This window comes from Brienomyrus brachyistius, chromosome 19, assembly GCF_023856365.1.
Source record: "Brienomyrus brachyistius isolate T26 chromosome 19, BBRACH_0.4, whole genome shotgun sequence".
NCBI classification, from domain to species: domain Eukaryota; kingdom Metazoa; phylum Chordata; class Actinopteri; order Osteoglossiformes; family Mormyridae; genus Brienomyrus; species Brienomyrus brachyistius.
This window is the reverse complement of record NC_064551.1, coordinates 3513850-3537514: the sequence shown is the minus strand read 5'-3', so window position 1 is coordinate 3537514 and position 23665 is coordinate 3513850. Positions and strand designations below refer to the sequence as shown.

The window sequence follows — 23665 nt, the reverse complement described above, 5'->3', positions numbered from 1 at the left end:
GATGCCACCTCATGCCTTCTTGGATAATAACCCCCCCCCTCCCTCCTTTTTCCCGGTGCGACATATATCTGCCATTCATGCACAATGCGTGCTTCTGTGTAACACCTGTCACTCGCTCGGGTGCACATTTTCATCCACACTGACAGCATCAGAATACGCTGCCGGATATGCGTCTTTGTCCCAGCACCCAGACACAAACTTAGTGACCCCCTCCCCCTACAATCACACACACACAAACACACGCACGCACACTTAGCAATCGCCTCTCCTCGGAATAAGGAACGTGCTTCAGTCCAGTTGAAAAGGAATATTTAAGTGCATATCTCTGCAGCTGAGAACATCATTGCTTAAGGGCCAGCAGAATGAAGCCAGTTCCCTCCACATCTGAGGCCTTCTCTCAGAGAGAGCGGCATTCCAGAATCCCTTTTATTGCATTACTCACAAAGAGCATTTATACATCTAAATTTACTGTCATAGATGTTCAGCTGTATGTGGTACAATAAAGGTCTGCATGCTGAGCCCTGATGAGGCATAAAGAAACGTGTGGTTGATGAAACTACAACAAGCTATGTAGCAAAAGTAACCGTGCACCACTGAGATCAGGATGGAGAAATGATTAGGTACAAGAACTGCCAGAAGCAAGCTTACTAGGGGAGCACATTCGAAACAATAAATGATAGCTATGCCATTCCACGAAAGATTTTTGGTGACGTTATCTGAATGATTTACGGCATTTCTTCACTGTGAAAGTACCTGACAGTGCAATTAGAGTTGTGTAACTAATTCGATTCGCAGGAAAACCCAGGGACTTGCAGGAAAGTGAGGAATATGTTCGACAAAATGGATGACCCACCAGCAGACCATGCTAATGAAATCTGTCTGTTTGTTTCGGCTTTTTGCAGTTGGCTCTTCCCCCCCCCACCCCTTTATGGAAAGAGTCACACCCTGACCAAGACATAGCTGAAATCTCATAACAACAAGTATCACTTCCATATGTTCGCTGCTTTTCAAGCATATAGCGAAGAAGATGCTGAAGAGATCATCACGCTTCCATATTACATATCAGACTTAATGAGCCCTCTCCGAAGCACTTGAGGGTGTCTCCTGTTGTATGGAAGCCCCAGCAAGAGCCAAGAGTGACACATTTATCTCTAGCCAGAGTTTGGTTCCTCCAGAAATGGTTCCAGCCAACATTTTATTTCTCAATGTTGGTTAGATGCATAAATGAGCAGAAATTGTAATTCACTTGGATAAAAGCACAAGCTAAGCAAGTAAACATACTCATATTTGAGAAAAATGTGAGTGCAAACTGAATTAAATCATTTCCATTTAAATTCACTGAACTGCTGCCATAGTGACAACTGTTGATGGAAGCAGCTGAACTGTTAAAGTACTTCTGCCCCTCCCTCCAATACAGCCTCCTCTGCCTCGTCGAGCGCCGGCCTCCTTTAAACAGTGTTGCTGGGATACATTCGTTCAAGCTCATCAAATGTAAAGAATAATCGTTCATTCAATCGAACTACACATCTGTCACTCCAGACTGGGTATCTCAGACCTTTCCAAACACGTTCTTTGTCCAATGAAAAGAAAAGCAAACCTCATAACCAAACTTCAGCAACATGATAGTGGATATTTCATAAGTTTAAATTTTCACCCTTGGCTTTAGAAAAAAAATAAATAAAAGGTATCCTAAGTATCCCACAATCCCTTTACCTCAAATTATAACTTTTCAAAGGGCGTGACTATATGTTTCTTAAAGTGCTGCAACTCATTTCCAGTTATGACTGGTCCAGAAGACTGACCATTCTTGAAGAACCACTCAAATCATACAGTTCTCAAGGAATACTCCACTTGTTAAGAGTAAGAACAGTTATGGACCATTCTGTGGATTTGTGGACATGTTATGATTCTGAAAGCATTACAAGCACATTTCTGTAAATTCTTGTACACTGGAATCTTTATTGTGAGTGTGCCCTGCGATGGGTTGGCGTCCCATCCTGGGTGTTTCCCTGCCTTGTGCCTGTAGCTTCAAGGATAGGCTCCAGACCCTGAACAACAAGTTGTTCAGAAAAAAAGGAGGCATGGATGGATGGATAGAATCTATAACCAAGGATACTGGAAATTTGTAGACATATATCTATGTCCATGTCTAGGCTGGGAAAGGAATTACAGGACATCATTGGAAAGAACTGTCTTACAAATTATCACATGGGAAAAACCAAGAGCAAACTGCCTGGGTCTTCAAGGGGAGAGAGTACAGTAGTTAACCCCCCCCCCCCCCCCCCCCATGAACAAAACTTGTACACATCCTTCATTCAGTCCCACCTGTTTTCAGCTACATGGGTTATTAACAACTTGGACACATCTTAATAAGGAGCAGCGGCCAGCAGGGTTAGCCTGCAGAGCTAGAAACAGGTGCGAGACCTCTCCCATCGAGCGTCTCCCACCGGGGGGTGAGAGAGACATTATCTGTGGACACGTCACAGCAATGGGACTGAAGGACTTCCAATTCATCCCCAAAGCCCAAGTAGAAACAGAATTGTAGGCATAAGATTACTGACACAATCCTTTATATAGGTTCCAAAAGCAATAGCCCAGACCAACTCAAAACATTATAATGTGATACGGTCTTTCTTACCTACAAATAAAAACCACTTGATCTTTTTATTGGGGAATAATTACACAAGACTATCATGTGTCAAATATAGGTTATGCGAAATAGCCTATTTAAGATATAATGTAGTGCATATTACAGAGATATGAATACCGATCAGAGAAATCACCTACGCTCAAAATTACACAGTATGTTGCTACTGGCAACTGACGTTGGTGTTTAAGAGTCCATGTCAGCAGAAGAAAGCAAACATTGCATTCACAATCTGCAGCTCAATGACAGAGGCTGCGTTTCAGCACTGTGTGTACATCACATAATTTGCCAGTTCCCTTTGGTGTCATGAGGAAGGAACGTGTAAGATGGCCCCAGTCCATGCACATGGTTCTAGCACAGCGAGCAAAAATTCTGCTGTGTGACCAGAGCTGTGAATGTCTGTCTGTCTCTCTTTTTCTCTGACTGTCTGCCTGCTTCTCTATCTGTTTCCTTGTCTGTTTCTCTGTCCGTCTTATGGTCTCTCTCTCTCTTTCTTTCTGAATGTTTCTGTCTGTCCCTCAGTCTGTTTCTCTGCCAGTCCCATTGTCTCTGTCTCTTTGTCAGTCCCGTGGACTCCTTGTCTGTTTCTCTGTCAGTCCCATGGTCTAGGTTTCTCTGTCAGTCCCATGGTCTAGGTCTCTTTGTCAGTCCCATGGACACTCTGTCTGTTTCTTCGTCTGTCTCTCTGTGTCTCTCTTTTGTCTGCCTCTCTTCGTCTCCTTCCATCTGCATGCCTGTTTATATTTTTGTCTGTCACATTCTCCTACACTGCTCCTGGCCCCTCTGTGCCTTTCGTGTGTATGCCTGTCTGTCCAAATGTCACTCTGTCTTACTCCCCCTCCCCCATGCCTCTCCCCAGGACCTTGCTGGCACACTATGGATGATGAAGAGGAGGCCAGATGGGCAGCCTTGCCCGTGGGTCTCCTGAGGCCTCCCTCCTCTGCCCCGCCACAGATGGGTCAGGCGTGGCCCCGTTACCTGCTAAGTGGCACTCCTCCGACACACAGACATGCCTCGTCCGCCGGGCCCTGAGGTCTGCTAATCGCTTCAGCCTTGCTTGCGTCTCACGGATGACGGATCTCCGGGGATGGCTGTGGTCCTGGGTCCGCCAGTGGTCTAGGCGGCTGGCTTCACTGGGGAAAGGTCACCGTGTGTGTCAGGGCCGTACCACAGGCTCCATCCAACAGACGCCTGAGAGTGTGAAAATAACTGAAGTTACCATAAACTGCACTTAAAAAAAATAGAGAAGAAAAACTAACAAGTATATCAGTATAAATAGAGTATATATATATATATATATACACACACACAGAAGTCTTAGGCAGGCAAAGGAAATGATGATTAAAGCTTAACTATTTCATTACCGTTCAACCACTCCAGTGTTAGTAATAAGCATCCAATACATCAGTATTGTTTTTGAGTCAACCACTAGCACACCATGCTCTCACTGATTCCAAAGCCTCCCTCCCTCCATCCATCCATCCGTCCGTCCGTCCCCTAACCACTTATTCAGTAAAGGGTCATGGGAGGGGGAGGGGATGCTGAACTCTACCCCAGACAGCACAGGGCACTAGGTAGGAGGGAACTCTGCACCCGCATCCATTTCAGGCCACACACACCTGCACACACTCATGCACAATCGCACGCTTCAAAAATAAAGTACATTTATTACAATTATATCATCTTTTGTAATATAATGGTGTCCGATTTGACAAAATATAAGGCCAGAGCCGGCCGCCCCGCAAGTAGGCCACCGTGTAGCGTGTCATAACGGACTTGGACACTTAGTGACGAATCACCCGCTGGTGTGCAGAGCAGACGCCCCGAGTCGCAGAAGTGTCTGCTCCTGTTCACCAGCACACCAATCACAGGTGGGCTGCCGCCTTCAGAGCCTCTCACCCACAAAACGTCCAAAGCGGCACCAATTACGGAAGGACATCCTGCCTTGAGACCAAGTTCTGTTATAATCAATATCAAACAAACAAAGGATATTATTTCATTATTTAACTGAAATGATATAACTGTAAAACACTCATTTTAATTAACCCGGTTTTATTGAGCCAAGTTCAGTTATGAGGCACACGATACAGGAAACAATGATTGAAATGCTGTGTAAATATCCATTGCGGTCATATAGCACTGTTTGTCTCTCAAGCTGCAACAGGCATCCAGGCCCTGCTCTGCCCTCTGCCGTAACCCTCTCCACAGGTCAATGTTCATTTGGTTTCCCTGTGTGGTTTGTTTTTATTTCTCTCTGCCACTCCCGCCTCCACTCCCATCGCTAAACAAATAACCTATTGTTTCTGACCATTATGTCACATGGTTCTTTTTGCCGTCTCGCTGCCTTACAGTATGCTTGCGAGATGCATTCTGGGTAAGAAAAATATATTGCTGGACAAATTACACCACGATGGTAACAGCTTCAACCTGCACAGGTAGTTAAAGTGTATCACTAAGTATCATCTCAGCACTCACAGGTGTCTGGTCAGCTCACTCTGGGGGCACTTTGACTACAAGAGGCCCAGAGCAATGCTTCCTCACCCAAAGCAAACACGCCGAATGGCGAGCAGGCACCTCAGAGGACACCCCGCTGCTTAGTACAACAACTGAGATGGCAAAGGGATGCTGGCTCCCAGATGACAGATGAAGACCCCACCTCACCTTCAGTGTTGGAGGAGCCTTATGGTTGGACCATCCCCCAACCCTGCAACCTCCAAGTATGAGTACTTATGAGCTCTCCTCTGCAGGCCATACCAGCCCCTGTCACAGCTGAGACTCGTAGCTCGGGGGCCGGCAAGTTATTGGAAGTAATAGAAGTAAAATAACCTTAGTTTACATACCTCCAGCTGCACTTCATTAATTTCGCCTTGTTTACTTTAATGGTAATCTAAGCATGGCTCGTTCATTGAAAACCTTGACATGACAGTGTAAATTTCAGGCCTGGCACGCTGCCATGTGTATAACGCACTGAAAGAGCCCTGGGCCCCAAACGGGGCGGCATTTGGCCAGTGGCAGTTGGGACCGACCCTGTCTCTGGCTTGTCTGCGGTCCTCCAACAAAAATCGCTCAACGTTACAGCATAACAATGTACCTGTAAATAGTACGCCTTTAACTCTTTATCCAGCACAAGACTACCATACAAACAGATACTTTAATGACAATGAGAAATCGTCTCGCAGATACTTTGTTATGGCTTTTGCTTATATAAATGACAATGTTACCTGGCTTTACAATCACTGCTCCATCCTAATGTATTCATGGAACATTCATAAGCAGCATGTAAGTATATCTTAACATGTCATACTGGATTGCATTCATATTACTTCCAATGAACAAGACATGACAGCTTTAATGTACATTACTAACAAATATTATAATCATATAATTATATAATGTTCGTTAGTAATGTACATTAAAGCAGTCATGTCAAGTATAAGCATGAATTCATTGTGAATGCAGCATGAAGGTGCAGTTAATGTAACGCATTACTGCTCATGATTTCTCCAACCCACTTGGTGTAAATGTTTCGCAATTGATACAGTAGCATGTATTGTTAGTTTTTCCTATTTAAACTACCACAATTAAAACTGCCCTCTGTTTGAAATGTAGCGTGCAGCCAGTGGTAACACCGACGGAAAGCTTGGTGTCGTTGAAAGGGCATTTTGTCACCTTTGTGAGTCTGAATTGCCTTTATTGCCAGCTATCTGCACCACTGAATGCCCTCATGAATGGCGGGAAACGTCTCTGAATTACAATGGGATGACTCAGGAGACTGAAGTAACGCTTCATACGGTGTTTTTGTCAGTGGGAAACCCAGAAGCACAGTCGAGAGCGATAAGAAAGATGAAAAGTTGAATGATCAGCCAAGATTACTTAACGGTACCCGAATGTAAATCGGCCCAGGGGGACACTGCTGGTGATGCTCTTAGCTGTGAGGAACGAGGTCAGTGACAGCAAGAACTATTAAGACCTCCCCCCACCCTCCCAAGTCCTTTTTTCCTCAGTGTAATATTCTGAGGACTTTAGGTAGGACAGGGAGGGGTGCAAGGGTTGTGGGCTTGAGCATGAAAATTTATTCCTCCTGTAAGAGTGGCACGGGTCAAAAGTTCAGCCAGAAGACATCGCCTCATGGACAGCGAGGGGTTCAGATTCAGCCAAAGCAGCAGGGTATCCATTATTTGCGGCTGAGCCGTTCCCCATCTGTGCCCCACTGGAAGCTTCACCTCATCTGTCTCGGCAGAAAAGATACTGAAGGGGGTCAGGGCGCCTCCTTTCTGCTGCCACCCTGCACTGCAGTGAATGTACAGAGCCGGGTTTAATGAAGTAGAGCGTTTCTAATTGGCCGGCAGACACGACCATGTCCTGCATAACCAGCTCCTTCCACAGAACACCACACTCCATGAGAGGGACTCTGCTAAATGGCAGGCAAAATGTCAGCAGTCCCGAACGAGCAAAACAGAGCAATAAACTGATTTATGAGCCAGAAACCCATAAAGGGCTGAAATCAGAGATAAGCACCGTCATGGCAGGATTATCACGAGCTGTCGTCAGATCATCAGAGCAGATTTGGGGCAAAGTCCATTTTGCTTGGGGCAACTGAAAGGTTCCATGACTCTGGGCCGAACATGACTGAGACTAAATGTAAAAATCATTATTTATCATTTCATGGGCCGCAAAAGCTGGTTTAGCAATTCACCCAGCCAGCTAAAAGCTCCACCAACACAGGTACATTACCAGCAGAGGCAAGAAATAAAGTCGACGCCGCTTACAGACACACAAACCACCAGCGAATAACTTTCGAAGAAACCGGCACATTCTCTCAAGATGTTTGTTTGAACATTTGATACAGGTGATGTGAAGATGAATTAACCTGAGACACACTAAACCATACTGTTAAAAGACTTTTATGTTTTCCATGTTAAAAAAAATTAAGTTGTCCTCTGTCTCCTTGTATGAGAGTAATCCTGGTTACATATTAAATTATAGACCAGAGAAATAAAAAAATAGTAGAGTGAGGCTATTCAGCATACCGTAGATATATAACCAGTTAGTCAAGTTGCAAGACATGAACATAACAAAGAGTTGAAGATATTGGTTTGAGTTGGCAGCAAGCTCTTGTTTATAAATTTACCCTGAGCTACGATTTAGTAAATCCACCTGACTGGGTTGCAGGTGAGGTTACAGCATGCTGGCAAAGGTGTGGAGAAGCCAGCCGTTAAGCTAGCTAAACGGGCATCGCGTTTGGATGCGGCAACGGGTCACGGAGGCCCGGCCCAGGGCACTCCCAGGAACTTCATTAGCACAATGCCCACGGACATCTGTTTAACGGGAACTCCGTTACCACATCCACCTAATCAGCCTGCACCCTGGGGGAAATTATCTGTATGGGGGGAGCCGGCGAGGGGCGGGGCAGCATCTAAAAGTATCACCCTAGAAGTCTGCAGGGTCCTTCAATCTTCCCCAAATTAGATTCTTTATGAAAATGGAGGCAGCTGGTTTTGTTACATTAACAGAAGTGGAACTAACATAATTCCCCCCAGTCCAGCCAGAAATTAATCTGTGACTAGATTATAAACATTTTTTTGAATGGTATTGCCTCGTTGTGTTTTTCTGGACTGGGTTCAGTTCTGTTAAAGCACAGTATCAAGTTAATGAACTTTAATTGCTTATAGGCATCTTGTTAGATGATATTATCCAGAAAAGCATTATAATGGCAGATCCACCGCACTTCTGTGATGTACAAGAAGGCCTTTGTTCACAGCGGCACTCGAAGCAGAATAAAAGAATTAGTGAAAAAGAATTTACTCTTTGTGATTCATTACCACATAAATGTAGGTCAAGGCCAAGAATGTGCATGAAATTGCTGCAGGATTGAGTTTAAGTGCTTTATGATGTTAAAAATCAAAGGATGATGAGAAGGCAATCTGACATTCCCATGCACAGGCTAAAGTTGAAATAACGATAGTCAAAAACTTGTAACTGCATCACCAGATGCTGACAATCCAGTGTCAGGCCAAACAGAGAATACCCACGGAATAAGAATCCCTGAAAGGTTGTGTATGCTTTTTCACAAATATTAATTTTTGTATGACTCAGCAAAATGGCTGGTGGCTGTTTTCTGCTGATTTGGCTAAGCTGCATGACATAATGACAAAGACAGCCGCGTGTTGGGAGCTGTATGTCTCACATTCTGAACTTCGGCCAGCCGAAAGACAAGCAACAGACCAATCAATGGTCCCCCCCACCTTCCTCTGGAGGAAAGGCTGTACTTTCCATTCCCTTGTCCAAGAGCAAGCCATCCCTGACTGTCCCTCGGTGGGTATATGCATCTTTGCAGAGATTAGGCTACACGCCCTTAAAGGCCTCGCCAATCCCCATGACGACCATACAAACTCACACACATACAATAAGAGCTGAAACTGTATTTCGGATATACAGCTTTAGGTTTGTTCAAAGACTTAGAATGTAGATTAGGCAAAAAAAAAACATCATTGAATCCTTTCTGAATGCCTCTTGTGAAAGGCTGGAAAAACAATTCGAGAGTGAAATACTGCATGGATCCGCTATGTTTATAAGCTACAGTTAGACTGAATGCGCCATTAAACCAATAACTGTAGTTATTATTTTGCTGCTCAGAGGATGTGTTTATCTGGAACAAACTTTCATTTTGAGTCATAGGTTCCTGGCATTGGCACCTGCTGGCACTAGAACTGGCATCTTTGAAGGGAGCGATCCGCATTCTAGACTGTCCTGCCGGCACGTATTTACATAACACTGCACTGCCACGTTGGCTGTTTTCTGCAAAAGAATTGTACCATGGGGGGGGGTTTAAATCCACCTTCTTTAACACGGCAGTAGATTCACCTCCAGCAGTTAAGACAATACATAAATACATCTCATATCATAAGGCTTCATTTATGCAGTTTATGTCTGTCTTATTATAGCTGCTTATTGAACAGTCTTAGCCTTAGGTCGACTATCAGATCGACGAAACATTAAAAAGTAAAAAAAAAAAAAAAACGTCCCGCACTGAGCACAGTTAGTCTAAATATTTCATTGTCAGTTTGGCTGTTTGGTAACATTCTTATTTATCTCTTCAGGGAGTGGCGAGTACAGTATGCCTGTCCTAAGAGAGAAATGTTGAAAATTAAAAAGGGTGGAGCCGATTATATGCTACACCCATGTAACGGCACCAGAGGAACAATGAACCCAGCTGAGATATTCAGTCATACTTCAGAATATACCAGTTCATTGTGAATTCTAATGCATAATGCATCAGGTATGTGTAACTGGTCTCACATGCAAACAATGCTAAATGAATCCAAGAATGTGCTCATACGATATTTGTTTTTACTATGCCTATCAATCTATAGCCAAGTACATAATGGAATTCATAAATCTGCTGGAAAGCAGCCACACGCATATGGTTCAAATAGGAATATGGAAATGCGCAAATGTAGCTATAAAAACCCATTAATAAAAAAACAGCATTATTAAACGGAATGTCACCAGTTTCTAGAAGGCCGGTGTGAACCTGACGTTTTGAAGCGTGGTGGTCAGATTCATCCCTTCCTCCACCTTCCAAAACCGCCTATTCAGTGTTGGGTAGCGGTGACACAGTCAGATTTCCAGCAGAAATAAGGACCTGTTGTTACAGTATTTTTACTGGAATGCCAAATACTTAATGGTTAAAGCGAAAGGAGCTGAGGGGTGGCTTTGAAATGCAGTCTAAGTCTGAGGGAGCTTTAAAGAATGAAGGATCCTCCTTTCCTACGGAGGCCTCAGACTGACCAGCCCATGGAATGGAGATGTACTTTTAGAGGGGGTTAAGCAGAGGATAACCTGGCATCCAACCATGCTGCACTAAGGCCGTGTTTTCTATAGGGATTGCAGGAATGCAGCAGAAAAATACAGCCCGTCTGGAAAGCTGATACCAGGACGACCGCGGGAAAATGGGACCCACCCAGACAGAAGCGTGTTTTTCTGGGCATGCAGTGTGAAGCGGGCTGACGATTTCAGCTAGGCTGCTCGGTTTACCCAGAAAGCTGCACACAAAACGGTCAAAACAGTGTCCACAGCACAGACGCAACCAAGGAAATTACACCAAAAAAGGACGTCAGGGAGGGATAAGGAACTGAGCAAGCAGACCTTTAGACACGTTTCCTCTGATTGAGGAAGGATGACAACCATAGAGACGTATGGAACAGATATGAATCAGTGAGCGTCTGTTTGGGTGGGACAAAGAGTTCCAGCTTCCTATGTAATGATTCATGTCGTTTTTGTTGAGATGTCTGAGGTTAAATAAGAAAAACCCAGCGGACGCTATGGATTTGGAATGCCAATGTCAGCCGTGCCAAGTGCCTGTCATTCTGCACCGAAAGAAAAGAATCATTTATTGAGGAGATAATAAATGTATGTAGCCAAACAGATCACCTTTGATCTGACTATAGTCTATTTTCCTGCTATTGACATTTCGTTTCTATTCCGGTGGGGCCCAATGTTATGTGCGGGCTTGTGTTCTGCAGTCGCCTACGTTCAAGCAGACGACCGCCACGAAATGGAGCCACACTTTCGCCAAACATACAAGAACATAAAACAAACAATGAAATGAAATAGACAAGTCGCCCTCGGCACAGACCTGTCCGTGTCATCAATAGTTTAATTATGCAGCATGACCGCCGCTTGGGAGTTGTGCACGACAAAGGCCAGTATTTCACGGCCTCTCTGGTCCTTTCAGCAAGTGTACGGAGGCGAACATGCCAGCCTGTAGCAGTGCAGACCCTGGCAACACCAGTGGTCCAAGTGCTAGGCTGGGGAATGATGAGATTGTGCTGCCTTCCATAGACCCTATGCAGGTATCATTTGTAAAGATCCCATATTGTGATGCCTACAGTACAGGAAATGCATGGCAGAGAGGCTGCTGAATGAGCTCTCTGCAAGACAGCAAGGACTTCCTGCCCCACGCCCCACCCCCACATATTTCTCAACAGGAATAATGGGTCGGGAGACAAGGTGTTCAATAACCACCCTTCCCACCCCAAACCAGCTCACTGGACTTCCAGTGAGGCATCAGAAGGAACAGGAAGCTGTTGCTTCACACTCTTCCACCTGTCAGCCAAAATGCAAGTCTCTGCCTGCACAGTAGGCCCAGGCTTGCAGCCTCTGCTCATCAGATGCACAAATAAGGTACCATCTATCCGCGTGTAAAAACGTAGGCCTCCTACCGAAGGCGAGGCGAGCAGAGCTGGCTGCTTGCTGCAGCGAAATGCAGTCGACACATGAGTGTCCTCGTCAGGGAGCCTTGCTGTAGACCGACCAGCCTGGCTTTCCAGGCTCGGAAGCGCTCGGTGCCGTCCCGCCCTACTGCACTTTCTGCTGTTTTCTTAGTGGAGGTCACGGGCATTCCTGCAGCGCCATCCCTGCCATTTGTGGAGAACGGAAAAGAAGGGCGAAACGGAAAGAAAAACAACTAAGGAAAGTTTCGAGGAAATCTTCCCCAACCAGCTTAATGATATAGTGGTCAGAATCACAAACAATGCAATGATTTTCTCTCTCTTAGCGAGGAAGGAAAGTTTTCTAATTACAGAGGTAGCTCTGCGTTTTCCCTGCGACTCTGTCCGTCTTGCATACATGTCTTTATACAGCGATTCTAGGAACAGTGAACAAGTAAATGAATTTTAGACCATCTGTGTCATTTGCCCTAGTCTGCCGCAGGTATACCTCTGCATCTACAGCACACTACTGCTAACATGTGCCACCCTCACCACCTTCGCTTTTGGAGCACATATATTCACTGCTAATTTTATTAGGTACCAAGAAGGACCATCTTCTGTCTACAGAACAACTTTACAGGTTGACAAGCTGTGCATTCAGCCAACCCTTCTGGCACCGTGTCGTCGTACTGACCTGGCGGCCTTGCCGTTTGCTTGAAGCAGTCTGGACATTCCCTTCTGACCTCTCCCATTAACAAGGAGTTTTCAGGCACAAAGAAATGCAACTGACTAGGTGTTTTCTGTTTACCGCACCATTCTCTGCAAACTCGAGGCACGGTGGTGTGTGATAATCTCAGCAGGGCTTCTCCTTCTGAGATGCGGGCACCACCACATCTGCCACCAACAGTCTTGCCACGTTTCATCGCGGAGCCACACAGTAACTGACCCGCCTGACCCAGTCTGAATGCTATATGTATTCATTTGGCAACCAGATGATTCGCTGTCTGGAGGAGAAGATTGTTTGCATTAATGAATTAGGGCACCCACTAGTAAGGGCGCCTAATAAATGCTGTCACCTAGAGTGAATAATAAATTTGAAATATTCGCCTGGGTAGTACTTGTTCCTCTTCACGCTGGTTCCACTTTCGGACAGGTGAGGAACACGCACCACAGACACAAAGACAGATGCAGTGTGAAGCCCGGAGCATGAAGATGCGAAACCCTGCCACGTGGGACGTTTATTTTCAGCGCGTTATTTGTCCTGGCCGGACTCTGCTGCTATGGCAAACTAAACCGAAACGTTGCTAGCTGGTGATGCTTGTGGCAGGCTACAGTGTGCCCAAGAGGTGTGATGGACTGTGCAGATAGAGTCAAGCAAAGACCATCTGATAGATCTGGTGGACCCCAAAGGCAGACAGGAATCTCGAAGGCAGTTTTGCAGAAACAACTAAAACAGCAGCAGGCAGAAAAGGGACACAGGTTGTAAATATAGACATTTGAACAGACTCTACTAGGCTCGGCAGGCTGCCACTCGGCATGCTCGGTGTGACTGGCCCAGTTGTATATCCCTTCCCGATCCTTATTTTGCGAGTGGGCAGAGGCCGTAAGCTGCAGGTGTCGCATCCCATGGCAGAGGCTTAAACACCAAGCGCTGAGCATTTCTGCACGTACCGCAGGTGACGCAGCCACGCAAGTCACAACAGATCAGATGAAAAAGCGCGCATGGAATGCAACCGTCAGTGGAACTAATTACAGATGCATCATAAGATAAAAATTATGTCGGCCAGCAGCTTCTGCAGGAAACTGCCACATTTCTTCATGAAAGACCACCATTTTTATCTCGACGTACTAATTTCAGTACCTTGCTGAACCTATTTCCAGAGGAAGGGCTAGTTTCATGACAAAGCTGATAATGATAAACAAATGCAGTTTAATTGTTTATCTGAAGGGCAATACGCTATTAAACTGCAGTTGATGCAGAGGTCGTCATCCCATAAGCACAAAGACAACAAGCAGAAAGTGCCATGCATCATCGAGCAAGCTTGACGTTTTTGTATGTTTGCACAGCTGCACTGAATATCAGTGGGTTAATTTACAGGTTGTTGCAGCCAAAACAAAAATAAAAAAACGTGCATGTTGTCTTTTTTTCCTGGCTTCCCTTTTCCTCCATGGATCCATAATCATGTGGTCTTTCATCCTCTGAGCAACACAGCACAGATCTGGCAGAGGGCAAAATGCAAGAGTGCTAAAATGTGGAAGCACGCGGAAAAGTGATCAGGGAACTTGTGTGTAGACGCAGCATTCACGTGCCGGCCTACAGGTCACCCGATGCTGTGAATTATGCGTCAAACGAATCACTTATCTCCCACAATGTACAGCCGTCCCTGTCATATGCTGATGCCCATTGAGCTTAGCGTTAGCCGATGGCCGTCACGCAGACTGCGACGCCGACTGTGAGAATGTGAGATGGCGAGATGAAATGCTAGACTGTTATCGCTTAGCTAAGGCTTGAGTCGCACACAGGATAGAGGTTCAAGACCTAATACTTCACTCCAGGTGATGTGACGTCACGATTCCAGAGTGCCAAATCTTTTCCGGCAACCCTACACTCTGCTCGGTCCAAGGTTCTGCAGCCCTGCTCAAGGAACACTTAACTGAAAACCGGCGTGAAATGCTCCCTGGGGTCTGAGAATGTATCTCAGAGCAAAGGCCCAGGAGATGAGCCAGGGAACACAAAAAAGAGCTAAGGTTCGGCACACGGCCTTGGTATGACGCCTACTTGGAGAGGCAGAGGCAGTATGTGGAAAGCAAGCGCTCATTTTGGGAATGCGAACGAAAGCAAGAAGCTGAGAAGGTGGCCAGATTGGCAGCGACCATGTGTGGTATTCCCCCTGATGCGGGGAACTTGTGCTGCAGGAGAGCAGAAGTGAAAGTTTGGCCTCAGCTCATTCTGAGAGCTTCCTCCAGGCACCGAGCCAGCCAACGATCCGTCTAGCCGGGGGTCATGCAAGCCCCCTAATATTCTCGTAAAGTCTCAGTAATAGTCGCCAAGCTTATTGTTGTATTGCGGCAGGCATATTAGTACGGGGAACAATAGATATTACATTTACTGTTATATATTTCTTTGCATGTCATTGGGTGACCACAGACATAATATAACTTCGACAGAAATCTTATCGGAACATTCTCTCCCGGAACGTTTTTCATTTCTACCTGACAAATACTGCAGATAATCGTGCACAATTGTAGAACTGTAATGCACACAGCTCAGCTAATATTTACCTAACTGGGAGCACGGATTTGCAGGAACAAAATGCGGAGACATGAAAACCGGACGAGGTAAAAGGTCGGAGGAAACAATGTGCGTCTGCCTTTCTGCCCAGTAGTGGTTTTGCTTTTGTCTCTCCTGCTGGAACCGTCCACATACACAGAGACCGAGAGAGGATGATAATCATTCATTTCAGATGTACTTCTGAGAATTTTTAAAAATGTCTGTATTTTCCTGGCCTTAGGTGTATACACAGCATCCATTGTTCTCTTGCTTGGGTCTGTCGCATCCAATTCATTGACCGCCTGTGAGTTCTGTCCATGATTTAAACTCATGACAACTCCGTAATGTGCTTTTCTGTGCCTGTCATATTAGGTGATTTTAAGGGGAAGTATCTCTCTAGCTGAAAGCGAAATTCTGCCTTGGTTTACTTTGTGTTGGAAATAGCTGCATAGATTTTGAATACCTCATATGACCTGTGATATTTTGGAACTTCCGGTGTCACGGTTTAGGACCAAGAGCACATTAATGAACCCAAAGGTTAAAGTTAATTGCATCGCATTAAACAATCGCTTCATTGGCCATTCAATCACTGGTGACATTTTGCTCCAGAGTCGTCTTCGGGAGACACGTCACACAGATTCATTTTGCACAGACGACGATATGTGTGACAGATATTCCAAATGACTTGCTGTTAAATGAAAATATTTATATGTCCATAACTGTAACACCAAAACTGCAAAAAAATCTATTTGCAGATGTTTTTTGCTAAAGCTAGTCCCCCTCTTATTTTCCCGTTATGGTTAACTTGCAGAGCAGTCTCTGTTTTCTATTTTGAATCTGCACAAACAGCATTTTATATAAAGCTTTTTGACCGGTGTTCCCATTTTTTTTGTTTTGTCCTCTTTTTATCGTTTTTATATGAATTTATATGATGCCGTCCTTCATTGTTTTGTTTTGCATGACACCCAAAGTAAATTCCTGGTATATAAAAGTACTTGGCGATAAATAAGCGATTCTGATGTGCTCCTGTAAATAATACAGGCTTAAAAACACAATGTTCGCAGTGATGTTATTGCTGTGTCTATTTGCAGCGACACTTAAGATGCACTAAGAAAACATGATTGCTGTACTGACCTGGATGGAGGATACTGACTGTTGCCTTTATATGAGGCACTTCTGTAATTGGCTACATCCCGGTGCCGAGCGTATATTAGAGTCACAATTCCTTTGCACGCATGTCGTGCTGTTTGCATTGGTCTCAACCATGGGAATAAACTGAAATGATGCTTTATTTGCCTTTTGTACTCACACAGGTACATTGGAATTCTTTAGTTTTTACATATTTCTTCTCTCTCTCCTTTTTTTAAGACATATGCATATAGGGGTGAGAGAGAAGCTTGGGGTCGGAGCACAGGGTACGGCCACTTATCCGGTGTCACTGAAGCAGTTTGTAGCTGTTTGCTTAAGGGTCTTGCCCAGGGCTCAACGGTGATGTGACGACTCCACCGATGGGCAACTGGTCTGTTTCACAGCTGAGCGTCTCAACCCACAGTCGCTGGTTTCTGGGTGAATCATCCTCCTCTTCTGGTAACTTCAGATTGCAAGCAAAGAGAGCATTCACATGATGCCTATGACTGCATTCACATCCGGACCAGGCGCAGCCACACAGGCCAACGTGCTGAAATTAAACCGAAGGCATGGATTTGACACTTAGCAGCCAAAGGCGTCAATGTCCGACTTCTCCAGAGCAGCATGGGAACCTGTAGTTCCAGACAAACACTGCGGAAAAGGCCTTTAAACCGAATCTGCTCTTAATTCTTTATAACTTTCTTAGTGGGCGCACGAGATCCGTCACTAACCTTTAATTTAACTTAAATGTTATACTTTGGGGGGCGGCATGGTGGTGCAGTGGTTAGCACTGTCACCTCACACCTCTGGGACCCAGGTTTGAGTCTCCGCCTGGGTCACATGTGTGCGGAGTTTGCTTGTTCTCCCCATGTCGTCGTGGGGTTTCCTCTGGGTACTCAGGTTTCCCCCCACGGTCCAAAGACATGCTGAGGCTAATTGGAGTTACTAAATTGCCCGTAGGTGTGCATGTGAGAGTGCATGGTGTGTGAGTGTGTCCTGCGATGGGCTGCCCCCCCATCCTGGGTTGTTCCCTGCCTCGTGCCCATTGCTTCCGGGATAGGCTCCGGACCCCTCGCGACCCAGTAGGTTAAGCGGTTTGGAAAATGGATGGATGTTATACTTGGTTCTCTAAATTCAAATACAGAAATATTATTGCTTTTAGGCAATATGTCTAATTAATTGCAAGCGTTGCCGCCAAAAGCATTAGCAGCCCATCTGAGACAACTTACATTTTACAGCTGTTTTCAATATCACTCTTGATTGTTTAACAGGGAGGCCGGGATTTTCCTTTTGCAAAACAATCTTTTCAGAGAAGATTCTAGGCCTTCATTGCTGACGCCTTTGTGACCAAGGCTGATCAGCATTAAATATTACTGCTAATTAATGTGGAAGTGCCCCGTTTTACCCGCCTCCTCCGTATTCCCTCTGTAAATCAGCACGATCAGCATTCCTTACGACTCCGGTTGGCAAATTGCATTCATTTTCATTATTTGAGTTTTGGTTTTCGGATACATTGGAATTACTGCGTAACATAAGCTTAATCAAAACGATTGAAAGAGGCCCTGCATTCAAACTGTTAAATATATTAAATATCTTCACTTTTCACCATGAATTAATGTGCTTCTCTATAGCAGTGAAGCCTCGGCGATTCTGATGTGGAAGGCAGTCAAATCAAAAGTAATAGGTTTTTTTTCTGGGATACCTTTACATTTTCAGACACTCCAGAAGGGATGGATACCTCCGTCCTAAAAGTGCAGCACTTTAATTTGACTCAAATTTAAAGTGACCTTTCCTTCAGAGAGATTCATTAATACAGGACAGAAGCATATACCTGTACAGCAAAGGTAATTTAATCGAGATTTAGTTATAGAGCATATTGGCACATTTGACTATAGAAGTGCATCTGGGCACCTGCTAAGTCCATCAATGAAAATTTAAATGACTTCCCCGAAACTAACCGTCAAAGTACACTAAGAATATTTTCAAGCATTTTATACAAAGTAGCAAAGTAACCTTGCGTGTGGACTTGCATGTGTTTTCAATGCCCTAGTCCCCGGCGTACTTTATATTTCCATTTGTCAATGACATCTAATGACAAGACAATTAATTACACGGTTTAGAGACCTTTTATTTAGCTTCATAGAAAATGGACTTTTAATGAAGGAAAAAAACACCTTATAAAGAAGGCCAGTGAAATTATTTGTCCTATTGTAATATAAATTTTTATTCTCAAAAGGGTGAAATTACTGACCCGCCAGAATAACCACTGAGCAGGTAATTCTTACATGAAAACATAAATAGAATATCAGATGTTGTTTGACAAATTTCAATGTCATGCTGTAAAAGTGGGTGACAGCAAAGGCTAAACCGAAAGGGTTTTACAGTCTAATCCAAATTTCATGCCCATCCCTCTACATGTGTGGGTGGTGTGTGGCTCTGTGCCCATGATCGGAAGGTCGCTGGTTCAAATCCCGGGGCTGGCAGAGTGATTTCACCGTTGGGACCTTGAGCCAGGGCCTTAACCCAAATTGCTCCAGAGATGGGCTGACCCTGCCTTCTCAATTGTACATTCATTTAAATGAAAGGGTCTGCAAAATAAATAGGTGTATATGTACTGTATATACATTCCAAGTTGGGGTGGGGTGAGTCATGTGACCAACTCGCTCAGAATCACTTTTTCATGTAATTATATTGAGATTACCTCCCTCTCAAGTGCAGCAAACGTGAGCCGGTTACGGCCCACCCCGGCCCAGCCCGCAGTTAGAGGCCTTCCGCGACCCCACGCCAGTTGGCCTGCCTATTTCCGTCTTCCTAATATCCAGGAGGCTGTCTCTTGTTTTCATTCCCTGATACTGCTTTTGTTACACCTGTCACGACTCCCATCCTGACATAAAGTACCCCTTCCATCCTTGATTTGCCAGGAGCAAATGCTGTTATATGTATGTCATATCCACTATCCATCTAAAAGTCACAAAATACCCGCCGTACAATTACAGGACAATGGGTGTAATTATAAAATAGGCCAAGAATAACACTGAACCATGGCCAGAAGATAGCCTAGACCAGAGCAGTGTCCTCAACCCCACAGATTATCATTAAGATACAGAATTACGGTGGTCTGGTCTACCTCCTCCTCTGCGGAGGAGCTTACAGGTGTTTCAGGGTGTGAGTGATAAAGAAGAACTTCAGAACTTCCTCCATAAGTTAGCTTGATGTCTGCTGTGATGCACAGAGGCAGTCCGTGAGACCCAAGCTTGGAAAACATGTTACTCATATCTGAATCTAATCGTGTGCTCCGAAACTCTGGAAGATGACGAATATCACTTTTTTTTTCACCTTAGCTCTATTGTTTCAGGAGATACCAACACCACCTCCAGCTATGGGCCCTCTGAGGAAGTGGAAAAGGTTCCAGCTGCGGGGTGAGCTCCTGCCACTGACAGCAGCGGGTCAAAGGGTATCTGTAGCCTTTGTTGGCACTGCTGTCCCTCACAGCACACAGAGTGCAGTTCCATAGCACACACCAGGCCCATATTCATCAAAACAAATGATGTCATCTTCCCTACCCATGAATTTGATGTGCTGTGGGAACTAACACATGAAGTCATAAATGTACATTCAGACCCTTATTCTCTAGACCAGTGCATCCCAATTTGGTCCTCAGGGCTTCACGGACATGGCCACAATTTTGCTCCCTCCCAGGAAGCAAAAATGTGGACTGTCTGTAGCTATTACTGCTGGGACCTTTTAGTAATAATCTTGTTCTCTAATTCTCCTGGATCATTAAAAAAGCCAACGAAAAACTAACGAAAATGACTGCGATCTCCAAAGCAGCAAATCACCAACATGCATAGAAATGATCAGCCTCTTCAAGTAAAATGCTGCTGTAAAATCCCTTTGGTCACGGCTGTGTCCCACGCACCTTGACATTTTTTCCTGCACTTAAGCAGCATGGTGTGTAAGGCAGTCAAAGTTGTTTCATGCTTGGGACTTTTTCAGGTCTCAGACGCCCTGGACCGTGTTTGTTTCCAGCGCAAGGTCATGGTCAAAAATACTTGGGTTAAGTATCTATTTTTACCATCTTTTTTTCCTTTAATGAATAACTGCATTGAGCGGGTGCATAAATATAATACTAGGAACTCCCCTCTTGAAAGAAGAACTGAGAACAACCTATTAAATGAGCCATTATTCATTTTTAAGTTGATGGCTTTTATAGAAGTGCTGAAGAACGGGTCTTTCGGACAGCATGGATGCCGGCCCGCTGTAAGGCGAGTGGGTCTCTGGGTCACACAGCCACCTGACACGGGCTGCTGTCTGCCGCATGATCCTGGCTTGATGCAGGCCTTTGAAAGCAGGCCACAAAGAGGCCTATTGTGAGAGCCACAGCTAAAGGCACCTGAGTGTTAAGCGCTGACATCATTTCATTTACTCTAATCTTTTATTTGTGTGTGGGGAGTCCCGGGGGGAGCAGGGAGGGGGCACAGGTTTTGAATATCTTAAAAGCTCCTAAATGTATTTGGGAAACTGATCGGAGCGACGTTAGCAAACACCAGGCTTTTCATTCCATAAACGATTCCGTGTTTGTTTTTCGGACAGCAGGATGATAATTTCGCCATGACCACAAAACCAAAAAAAAAAAAAAAAAAGACCACGAAAGAGAGGACAGAGGACAGAGGACAGAGGGCACGGAGGTGTCCTCCCCTGTGCTCTTCGGTGAGATAGTACATGTGATAATGACAGAAGTGTCAACACTTCCTCTGCGATTCGGACAGGTGCAGAAATAATTCATAAAGCGGGCTCAAAATAGCCCTGTGTTCAATGTTTTAATATGGCCTTCTGTGCGGTTGGGCCCCAGTCCAACGTGACAGGCCTATTTAGTCAAAATCATTCAACGAAAACAGACACTGCTCATGTGCGGCCAAACAAACAAACAGTGAGCTCATCTGTTTGCAGCCGCCGTCCATCGATTGGACTTATTTCGCCGGAGCCTGAGTCCCATTTACACCAATGCACACAACTGGTCAGAAACGGCAGGAATTACCCCACACCTCCGTTAGACAAAAAAAAATAAATAATAAAAAAGCGTGAAAGGGAGCTGCAGAATTTCTCCAGTTGGCTTGCAGCCCCCTTGTTTTGTTTTGTGTGCCCGTTTGGGCACTGTTGGCAGTGGCGTTAAGGTTACCCTGTCAAGCCGGTTTAGTGAGAACTGCGAGCTGGAGTTCAAAGCGGCCCGAGAGGAGCGCCTGTGCGCCCCAGTGACAGCGCTATGCCGAGGCCCTGTGCTTCGCCCGCACCGGAGACAGAGCCGAGATACGGCGGCCGTGAAGCCACAGGGCAGAGGCCTCTTAATCCCAGAGAGGCCAAATCAAAGGCTGAGCGACGTCAGGCTTCGGACAAAGGGATTCCTTGGCAGGAGAAAAAAAGGATGGATGAAAAAAAGACTGGATTAGCTTAGCTCTGCATCAAAAGCGACTTAAAATCATACCCATTAATATTTCACTGGCCCAGTACATAGCCAAGGTCCATCTAAGTTTCACTGGTGCTGTAGGGCTACACAAAATGTCTTTTTTTTGTAAAAAAAAAAGTAAAAATTTCATAATGTTAAAACAACTAAATATAAAGGTTAAAAAAACATTTAGAAATTTTTATAGACCGGCCAAACACCTTCTCCAACAGAGTCCGATAATAAAATTAGGAGAAAGGCGGAGATATAATCATCCACCATAAAGCAGAGTAGATAGTAGTGCTGGTAAGTCCTCTGCCCTCATGGACGCACATGCTCATGTTTAGCAAGTACTTCTACACAATCAGGCCAAAATACCGATCACGACGACAGTATTTCATATCTGCAAGTGTCTCGCTCAGCCTGCTGCGAACTCAACAACAACAGACGTCCCTGGGCCTGGAGCTGCGGATTCTCTAGTAACCAGCACACACCCCAAACCACAGGCGAAGGGGTGCATGGGGCTACGTAACACAAAGTGGGAGCTTTCACTGAAACCCTCACGTCTTTTGACCAGATCTCTGGCTGGGTCCTATATCTCTGCGGCTGCACTCACTGCTGGCCAAGAGGGGAGTGGCTAGGATCTGACAATGAGGGTCACAGGGGCAGTGGGTAGAGGGCAAGCCCTGTGTGACCTCACTGGGGAATGGGGAAGGGTTCCCAGGGTTCTCCAGGGCAAACCGCAGCTCACAGGCATTCATTGTGGACCAGTTTTCTAAAAGGGGACGACCCTTCCCCCATTTCATAACCCCACGATAAGGCTACGGTGTCAAAGGTTTTCTGTACCTTACGTGGTTGTGTTTACTGTTTCACCTCTACCACGTGGGCATCTTTCCCAGTATTCATTGGTCTGACTGAGGAGCTTGTTTCTGCGCTCTGTTTTACTACAGACCCCTTTTGACTTTCGGTTTACTGACTCCAGGGTCTGACAGGCCCGATGGCAGGCCACCTTCTCCGCCACGCTGACCAGCATACCCAGGATGAGGTAAAGACCCAGCCACAGAGTCCTGAAGAACACACGGAGGCCTCCTGAAGACTAGGTTTACCAATTACAGCCCTCGTCAGTTCTTAAATGACCGCTGTTGGGTTTATTTAAATGGCTTAACGTTCATGGATGCCTGTCCCAGGGTTGCCAGTTCTCGCGCATCTTGACATGACACTCACGCTTTCAGACTCTCATGTTCACGCAAGAAATTTGTATTATTCCATCATAAACCTAAAATCTGCTACACCAAAAGGGATAGTTTGCAAACCCTACAGACTATTTACAAGGTAAAAAAAAAAAGTGTTTCCTACATGCGTGCGCATGTATACGCAGACTTGTCTGAAGTTAAAAAAATCTCACTCCTGCCAGCTGACCGAAGTTGGCAACCCAGCTAATCATCACAGAAACATGGAAATTTCTGGAAAGCACAGCAAAAATGTTCAGTTACGCTCATTCAAACTTTTTCAGGTTTCCCATATTGGCAAGAAAGGTCTTGTGGAAAATACCACTGCAGCACGGTGATTTTGGTCATGTGAGTCTGGCCTAATCTAATCTCTGTCCTGATGGTATTCACACTAAAAGGTACTTTCCACAGAAAAGAACCAGTCAGATGCCAGTGTCTCCCACTGCACTCATTGCCTGGCAACCATTGTGGTTAGGAATTACAAATCCCAGGCAGCTTCTTCAAATTTATTCAAAACATATCTTCGGAAGCTTATTTGAAATATCATGCTGATGTTGTTGTTTTTTGTCTTTTTACATGACTGTGGTGTTGCCAATTGAAATATAGCAGACACAGCCATTGACCTGAAATACAAGTGACAGTTATTTAAATGTTCTGCAGTATTTCCATGAAAGTGATTAACAGTCATGAATAATCCCATTATCTTAGCACATAGCTAACAATCTAAGGCTTTGTTAC

The 23665-nt window shown here is 45.1% G+C and overlaps 1 protein-coding gene across 17 annotated transcripts in view; it reads right to left on the bottom strand.

The window, feature by feature from the left end:
- The window catches only part of LOC125714399 (uncharacterized), a 139768-nt gene that overhangs the window by 83061 nt on the left and 33042 nt on the right, over window positions 1-23665 (bottom strand). For 16 of the 17 annotated variants that reach the window (XR_007383659.1, XR_007383657.1, XR_007383662.1 and 13 more), the window contains exon 2: window positions 3626-3838. The gene's annotated coding sequence lies outside the window, so the exon portion shown is untranslated. Of the gene's footprint in view, window positions 1-3625; window positions 3839-12553; window positions 12635-23665 lie in introns of those variants that run through there. The other variant, XM_048984946.1, reaches the window with a different exon arrangement.